The sequence below is a fragment of the Mus pahari genome, chromosome 4 (genome assembly GCF_900095145.1).
Source record: "Mus pahari chromosome 4, PAHARI_EIJ_v1.1, whole genome shotgun sequence".
Lineage (NCBI taxonomy): Eukaryota > Metazoa > Chordata > Mammalia > Rodentia > Muridae > Mus > Mus pahari.
Window position 1 is genome coordinate 15805617 of NC_034593.1, and position 8260 is coordinate 15813876.

At 42.5% G+C, this 8260-nt stretch overlaps 1 pseudogene across 1 annotated transcript in view; it reads right to left on the reverse strand.

The window, feature by feature from the left end:
* The window catches only part of LOC110320229, a 13711-nt pseudogene that overhangs the window by 3586 nt on the left and 1865 nt on the right, over positions 1–8260 (reverse strand). The window lies entirely within an intron of this gene.

Below are 8260 nucleotides of genomic sequence, written 5' to 3' on the forward strand. Positions count from 1 at the left end.
GGAGGCAGAGGCAGGCGGATTTCTGAGTTCGAGGCCAGCCTGGTCTACAGAGTGAGTTCCAGGACAGCCAGGGCTATAAAGAGAAACCCTGTCTCAAAAAACCAAAAACAAACAAACAACAAAAGTTAAGGCACAGAAAAAAGAAATTTATGAGTATATTTACAAAAGAAAATTCTTTTACATAAATAAATAAGCTTGGATGTTTTCAATTAATTTCTAAAATTAACTTAAAGTTTAAGTTTTGTTTAATCTTCAAGTCTTGTTGTAAATTATGTTCAGAAAGCCTCAGGGTCATGGGTATAACCATTGTAAAGACAATAAAGAGCCACTCTCCCGTAAGAAGTGCAGAGGGGTTTTAATCCAGGAACAGGGCTACTCTAGCAAGGAGTTACATCCAAATATATGACACAGCTGGACTGCAGAGATGCCACACACTTTTAATCCCTCTGGCTGGAATATACACCATTGATCCCAGGGGTTGGAATACAGACACACCTTTAGTACACATCTTTAATCCCAAACAATAACATCCAGTTGAGGGGCAGACAAAATGACAAATCAGAGAAAGACTTGACAGAATGATAGAATATGCCCGACTGTCAGGAGAATACAGGTAAGAGAAGTTACTTAAAGAGCAGGGAGGGAGACAGGCTTCAGTTCAGAGCAGTTCAGTGTGTGTGGTTCAAGGCAGTCTTTCCAAGCAGATCAATTCAATCAGTTGAGAAAAGCCAGTTTGAATCAGTCAGCATGGAGAGGCGTTTGAGTCAGAACAGCTGAGTTGAACCAGCCAGCCAGAGTTAAGAAAGAGCTAGAAAGAGTGAATTTATTCAGCAGTAAGTCTCAAAGGCTGAAACATTTTAGGCCTATGCAGCAGACAAAGACTGGAAGCTTAAGTCTTCAAGGTTCAGGCTTACAGAAGATTAGATTGCATGGAGGCTAGGAGCTTCCTGCCTAGGCCTAGGGATAGTTAGATAAAATGCTCCGGGCTCAGACCAAGCCATGTATCCATAAAAGCTTGAGTCGAGTTTTCATCTCGTCCCTTCATCTGAGGAAATGAAAGTGACAGTCACATTTACAAAAAGGCTCTTGCTTGAATATGGCTTGTTCTTGTTCTGAGCACCTCTCAATTAACCCTTGTGCTTAAGATCTATGCTAAAAATGTCTTTAAAAATTTATTTATTTCTGGGCTGGAGAGATGGCTCAGCAGTTCAGAGCATGTTCTGCTTTTCCAGAGGTCTTGAGTTCAATTCCCAGAAACCACATGGTGGTTCACAACCATCTGTAATGGGGATCTGATGCCCTCATCTGGTGTGTCTGAAGACAGCGATAGTGTACTCACATACATGGAATAAATAAATAAATCTTTTAAAATATTATTTATTTTTATTTTATGTGTGTGTTTTACCTGCTTGTATATCTGTATATCACAGCTGTGTAGTTCCCATGGAGGCCAGAAAAGCAGCATGGGATGCCCCTGGAACTACACTTATAGATAGTTGTGACTACCATGTGGATGCCAGGAATAAAAGCCAGGTCCTCTGGCAGAGCAGTCAGTGCTCTTAACCGATAAGCTCTCTCCCCAACTCCTAAAAAGGATCTTTTAATCCAACTCTGCTTCACAGTAGTTTGTTCTGATAGTCTCTTCTGTAGTGAATTCAATAGTATGGCTTTACCTGCATCGAGGTCACTGAAAACCAAACAAAATAAAACGAAACAAGCAAAAAACCCAGCAGCAAGCCTTGTCTACATCCAACTTCCTCTGACATTACCACTTTGAACCAAATACAAACAGTTTGAGATTGCCATTACAATCTTCTCTCAAATGATACTACAAGTGAATGACCCATTGTCGGAGTCCTCTTTGCATTGAGTTACCATTGTATGAGATAACAAAGCCTTTTAGACTGTAACATACATGCCAATTGACTGGAAATCCTATTAAAATTTAGATTTTCATTTAGTAGCTGTCTAAGGGTTTTATTGCTGTGAACAGACACCATGACCAAGGCAACTCTTAAAAGAACAACATTTAATTGGGGCTGGCTTACAGGTTCAGAGGTTCAGTCCATAATCATCAAGGCCAGAACATGGCAGCATCCAGGCAGGTATGGTGCAGAAGATGCTGAGAGTTCTACAGTTTCATCTGAAGGCTGTTAGTAGAATACTGGCTTCCAGTCAGCTAGGATGAGGATTTTAAAGTCCACACCACAGCGACACACCTACTCCAACAGGACCATACCTTCTAATAGTGCCACTCTCTGGGCTGAGCATATACAAATCATCACATTCCACTCTCTGGGCTTGTTCAAACACATGAGTCTATGGGGCCGTACCTAAACATAGCATAATGCAAAATACATTTAGTCCAACTTCAAAAATTCCCATAGTTTATAGTAGTCTCTACAATGTTAAAAGTCCAAAGTTCAAAATCTCTTCTTAGACCCATCAAATCACTTCTATAACCCCCAAAGCAAGACAGGAACCAGCTGGGCAAACTCCAAACTCTGCATCTCCATGGCTGATGTCAAAGCAGTCTTCAGATCTCAAACTCCTTTTCATCTTTGTTGACTGCAACACATTTCTTTCTCCTGGGGTGGTTCTACTCTCTGTTAGCAGCTTTCCTCAGCAGATATCCTATGGCTTTAGCATCTCAAACATCTTGGGGTCTCCATGTCACTTCAGTGTTACAGATCCAATGCCTGGGATCCACACATGATCTTCTAGGCTCCTCCAAAGGCTTGGCATCACTTTTCTAGCTCTGCCCTATGTAGCACTCTAAGCTCAGGTTGATCCACTTGACTGCTGCTGCTGTTCTTGGTGATCATCCCATGGTACTGGCATCTCCAATATGCTGAGGTCTTCTGCTGCAATGAGGCTTCACCAATAGCCTCTTATAGGTTCTCTTCACAGTGCCAAGCAACAACTCCTTTGCTGATCCCTTCAGTCCTACACCATCAACTACAACTGAGGCCACACCTCCACCTGGCCTTCCTTGGCCTCTCACAGTGCCAAGCTACAGCTGCTCTTCATGACCCCTTCATGCCTCAAAACCAGTACCACCTGGGTGACTCTTATACATTACCAAGTCCAGCTGCAGCACAAGGTACAACCCTGGTTATCTGTGGAACACAGCTTCTCTGTGTTCTCAGAAAACACTTCCCAGAAGATTTCACTTCATTGATTCTGGTCTCTTCTTAATCACCACTAATTAATTAGCTCCAGCTAACCAGCATCAGTTGCCCCAGTAGTCCCTTCTATTCTGGACTCTATTGCCAGAGCCACTTGGCCAAAATGCTCTTGCACTTGCCAAGTTCTGCTGCTTGCTAAGGCTGGAACATGGCCGGTCCCCTTATTCTATTACATTATCATCAACTTTCGGTTTCCAAACTCCTTCACTACCTAAAATTGGCTGTCCTGTAACTTGCTCTGTAGACTGACTTTGATCTCAGAGACCTGCATGTCTATCTCCTAAGCACTGGAATTAAAGGTGTGGCCCACCAAGCCTGGAAAAGTTTTTCTTCACCTAGAACTTGCTTTGTTCTAGGCTGTCCTTGAAATCAGAGATCTGCTTGTCTTTGCCTCCTGGGATTAAAGGTTTGTACTACAATGCCTGAACCTAAATTTAGCTGGGTAGGATCTTGCCCCAAAGTCCTACTCCCATAATATTTTTTATCTCCTTGAACTCAGACTTCAGCTCTATTTCACTTCCTGGTGCTCCCTTGTGGGAACTAAAAGGAGTGCGGGAAGAGGGTGGAGGAAGGACAGCCCATGTCCAGCAAGAGTTCCTCCTGTGCTCTGGGCAGGCGGATGTGGGAAGGCTGCCAGACACTTTCCACTCAGCCCCAGGTGGGCATCTAAGCCACTGACCCCACTAAACGGGGGATGGACAAGGGGCAGCTCCCAACCGGAGGCCCTGGGGTGACACCCTGTAGCCCTGGGGTTATGGGAGAGAGGGCAGAGGGAAAGAGGTTCCCACGCAGGTGAGAGTAAGCACAGCAAGCCTTGATGAACAGAGACAATCTATGATTTTAGAGCTTTATTGTAGAAAGGCAGGGAGAAAGGAGAGAAGGTAAGGGAGAGAGAGAGAGAGAGAGAGAGAGAGAGAGAGAGAGAGAGAGAGAGACTGGTCATGGCCAAGAGGAGAGAAAGGGAAAAAAAGAGATAGAAAAGAAAGGCTAGAGAGTAAGAGGGAGAGAGAGGAGAGAGGAGAGTAAGGGGAATAAGAGGAGTGAGAGAGCAAGGTGGGGCCAAGCAGTCCATCCTATGGTGTGCTGTTATCTTTACTGTTGCTAGGTAACTGGGGAGGAGTCTAGCCTGAAGGTCAGAAGCTTGGGACATTGCCTATGTGGCTATTAACCATGCTCCTCTGTGGGGGCCGTGTTTGGGGGGGGGGTTGTAACTTCTTCAGGAGCCAGAGTTCCATGAAGGTGAATTATCACCACGGGGTCCCAGGGTTCAAACCTCAACTTGACTGTAAACCAGACTGTCTGTGTATAGCTCAATGCCCAACACCCCTTTAATACTAGAACCATATATTTTATATTTTTCCTTTTTCAGCTTGCTATGCTTGTTTAAAATGCTCTCCATGAGACTTAACCAGAGGACAAAGTCTATGATGGGCGTTTCTGAGACTTCCTTTGTTAATGCAACTAATCTGAATCTCTTCATCTTAGCTTCAGGCAGACTCTTCAGGCAAGGGCAAAAAGTATCCAGTCTACCAAAATACCACAAAAACAGTCTCTAGACCACATATTGAATTTCTCCACTGAAATCTCTTGGGCCAAGTCCACACAATTCAAATCATTCTCATTAACAAGTCTTCCATATTCCTACTAGGATAGCCCATTAAGTCTGATTTAAAGCATTCCACTGCTTTCCAAATTTGAAGTCCCCAAATCCACACTCTTCCAAACAAAAGCATGGTCAGGCCTATCACAGCAATACCCCAGTCCTTGGTAACAAGTTCTGTCTTAGGGTTTTACTGCTGTGAACAGACACCACGACCAAGGCAACTTTTATAAGGACAACATTTACCTGGGGCTGGTTTACAGGTTCAGAGGTTCAGTCAATTATCATCAAGGTGAGAACATGGCAGCATTCAGGCAGGCATGGTGCAGGAGGAGCTGAGAGTTCTAAGTCTTCATCTGAAGGATGCTAGCAGAATACTAGCTTATAGGCAGCTAGGATGAGGGTCTTAAAGCCCACACCACAGTCACACATCTACTCCAACAAGACCACATCTACTCCAACAGGGCCATACATTCTAATAGTGCCACTCCCTGGGCCAAATGTATATAAACCATCACAGTAGCTTAAGGTAACTCTCCCAGATAATCTCTAAATCAACTTTGTGGACCAAATTTGAATATTGAAGAGGATGGACATTTTGTTTTATTAGAAATTGGAGGAAGTGTATGGATATATTCCAAAATTTTAGCTTGTTGATTCTCTTGTAAAACTTGAATAGCAGTATTATTAACTCCTTCCAAAAAGGACTTAACTTATATTATACATGGCTGTGCCTAAGTATTAATCTATTAAAACTATGTTAAATGAAAAAATTTAGCATACTTAGCACAGAATTCATTTTGAATTGACTGTGAAGTGCATTATGCCAATTTTTTGAGGGCATGTACCTACCTTATTGTGATGGCAACTCTTGATTGCTAGCTTGCCTACATCTGGAATTAACTAAAATTAAAAAATGGAGCGCATACTTCAGAGGGATGTTTGTTTAATTTGAAGTAGGAAGATGCACTCTTAATCCAGATTTTGTAGAAACATACACCTTTAATTTGGATCTTGGGGCTGGAAAAAGTCACCTTTGACCTGGGCCACACCTTCTGCTGGAAGCCTATACATGGACATGGAACCAGGAAGCCTTTGCTCTTTGTGTGCTTGCTCTTGCATTACTACCAATTCCATTCCTTCACAAGCATTATATATGGCACGTTTGCAGTTGTGTGTGTGTGTGTGTGTGTGTGTGTGTGTGTGTGTGTGNGAGAGAGAGAGAGAGAGAGAGAGAGAGAGAGAGAGAGAGAGAGATAAAGGGGGAAGGAGAGGGAGACACAAAGAGAGACTTAATCTATAAATTCTGTTAATCTATAGAACTCTGAAAAATATAGATTTTGCTCTTCTAGACCAACAGAAGTATAAAGATGATTTGTTTATGTAATTTGAATAGACTTTCCAATTTTCCAGTACCCAAGCCTCTCCTGAGAGGTCAGAGAATGATAAAAGACCATGGTGTGCACTATTTTACAAACCTGAGGAGATAAATACTCATGATTATTCTGATTCACACGTATGACAATTTGTGAAAACAAATAAGGGAAACGATGCTGGTTGGTTGCTTTTAGCATCTCTGGATGAGTTGGCAAATGGTAGGAATGAGCACCATCATTAAATGAACCAAATGCTTGCACGAAAGGTGAAGGATGACGATGAACTTGGTGATAACATTGACCTTCTCCTGCTAAAGCTTTCTAAGTGTCTCCTGGAACAGAATCCTTTCTCCAGCAGCCACAGAGTTCAAGCTGCAGAAAATCAACCCAATCACAATCAAAACTGATGTCCCATGCTCAGAGAATATTGGCAGTTTAAGTCAGGACAGTAATGGGTAAAGAATAGAATCCTGTAACTTTGAATGGAGGTGTGTGGAAGGACCATACTGAAACTGAGAACTTTGAACTCTCAGGTTCTTAAGGTTGATCTTATCTGAGGCAGTACCTCATTAGAAGATGTACTAACCCCACTACCCTCTGAAATAGTGTCTTTTCTACCTAACACTGAGGAAATTAATATTCCTTTGTCTGCTAAACCAACAGTGACCTTTGAAAGAAATGACAGGCAAGACAACACTGATGTCCCTTAGGACCTCCCAATTGTCTCTAGACCTATCACCAGACTTAAGGCACAAATGGCTCCTAGAGGAGAGGTAGGAAGTGTAGTCCATGAGGTGGTGCACAGTAATACTTAAGAGCTTAATGAGTTGGCATATTCATTCAAGCATGGGAATGAATGTTAAAAGTATGGGATAATGGAAGGAACATAAAACTGGGTAAGGCTGAGTGTATTGATACAGCCCCCAGAATGGAGGTTATAGGTTTAATATGGAACCTCACACAGTGGGAAAAGAAAGTGTCTTTCATTTTTTTTCTTAAAGATTTATTTATTTATTTTGTGAATATGAGTACACCACCATTGATCTCTTCAGACACACCAGAAGAGGGTACCAGATGTTGTGTCTGCTCTCTTGACCAGCAAGGAAGATGCAACCACCAGTTCTTCTCTCAGCAGTTTATTCAGCAACCTTCTTTCTTCATCTCCCCCGAGCCCCGGGCTACAAGCTGTTTTATACTCTCATATCCACTCCAATCGTGGCAGGCCACGTCACCTCACCAGGCACGTGGCCTCAGCCAACCAGAATAGTGGGAACATATCACCACCAAATATGGACTTGTTTACCCCAAGCTCCATAGCCGACAGGTACCATCTTTAAGGTGCGGCTTTGGGTAGTCCAGGGGAGGGGCCGTAGCCTCCTACAACCAGACCCTATTACAGATGGTTGTGAGCCACCATGTGGTTGCTGGGAATTGAACTCAGGATCTCTGGAAGAGCAGTCAGTGCTCTTAAGCACTAAGCCATCTCTCCAGCACTCAAAAAGTGTAACAAGATGGCCTACAGGAAAGGAGTTAGGGATGTATGCTATCCCTTGGTTTAGTGTTGATAAAGGTATTTTAAGGCTTAGGGAAATTGCAATGTTAGAGTGTGTACTTTGTGTAAAACCTAATTTTCCACAATGGGAAGGCCCCAAAGATATGCCCTTCATGAATCCTGTAAGACACAAAATGGTAAGAGCACATCAGCAATGCTACTGCTCGATGAATTAAAATGCAATGGGTTTAACTGGGCCTTGAGGAGACAGGGTCCAGAAGGCAACAGTGGGTCATCAAAGAAAAGTTGACTCATATGGACATTTGGTTCTGGCTAATCAATCATTGTGTTCCCAGGCCTGAAATTGCTAAAGAGTCTACTGAAGTTTTGTTTGACCTGTACAAATAGAAACCTTTTCTTTTCTTTTCTTTTCTTTTCTTTTCTTTTCTTTTCTTTTCTTTTCTTTTCTTTTCTTTTCTCTTCTCTTCTCTTCTCTTCTCTTCTCTTTTTTCTTTCTTTCTTTCTTTCTTTCTTTCTTTCTTTTCTCATTAAACTTGTTTTAATGGTCTCAAAATTCTGTGACAGATTTTTGGTCAAGTTGTTT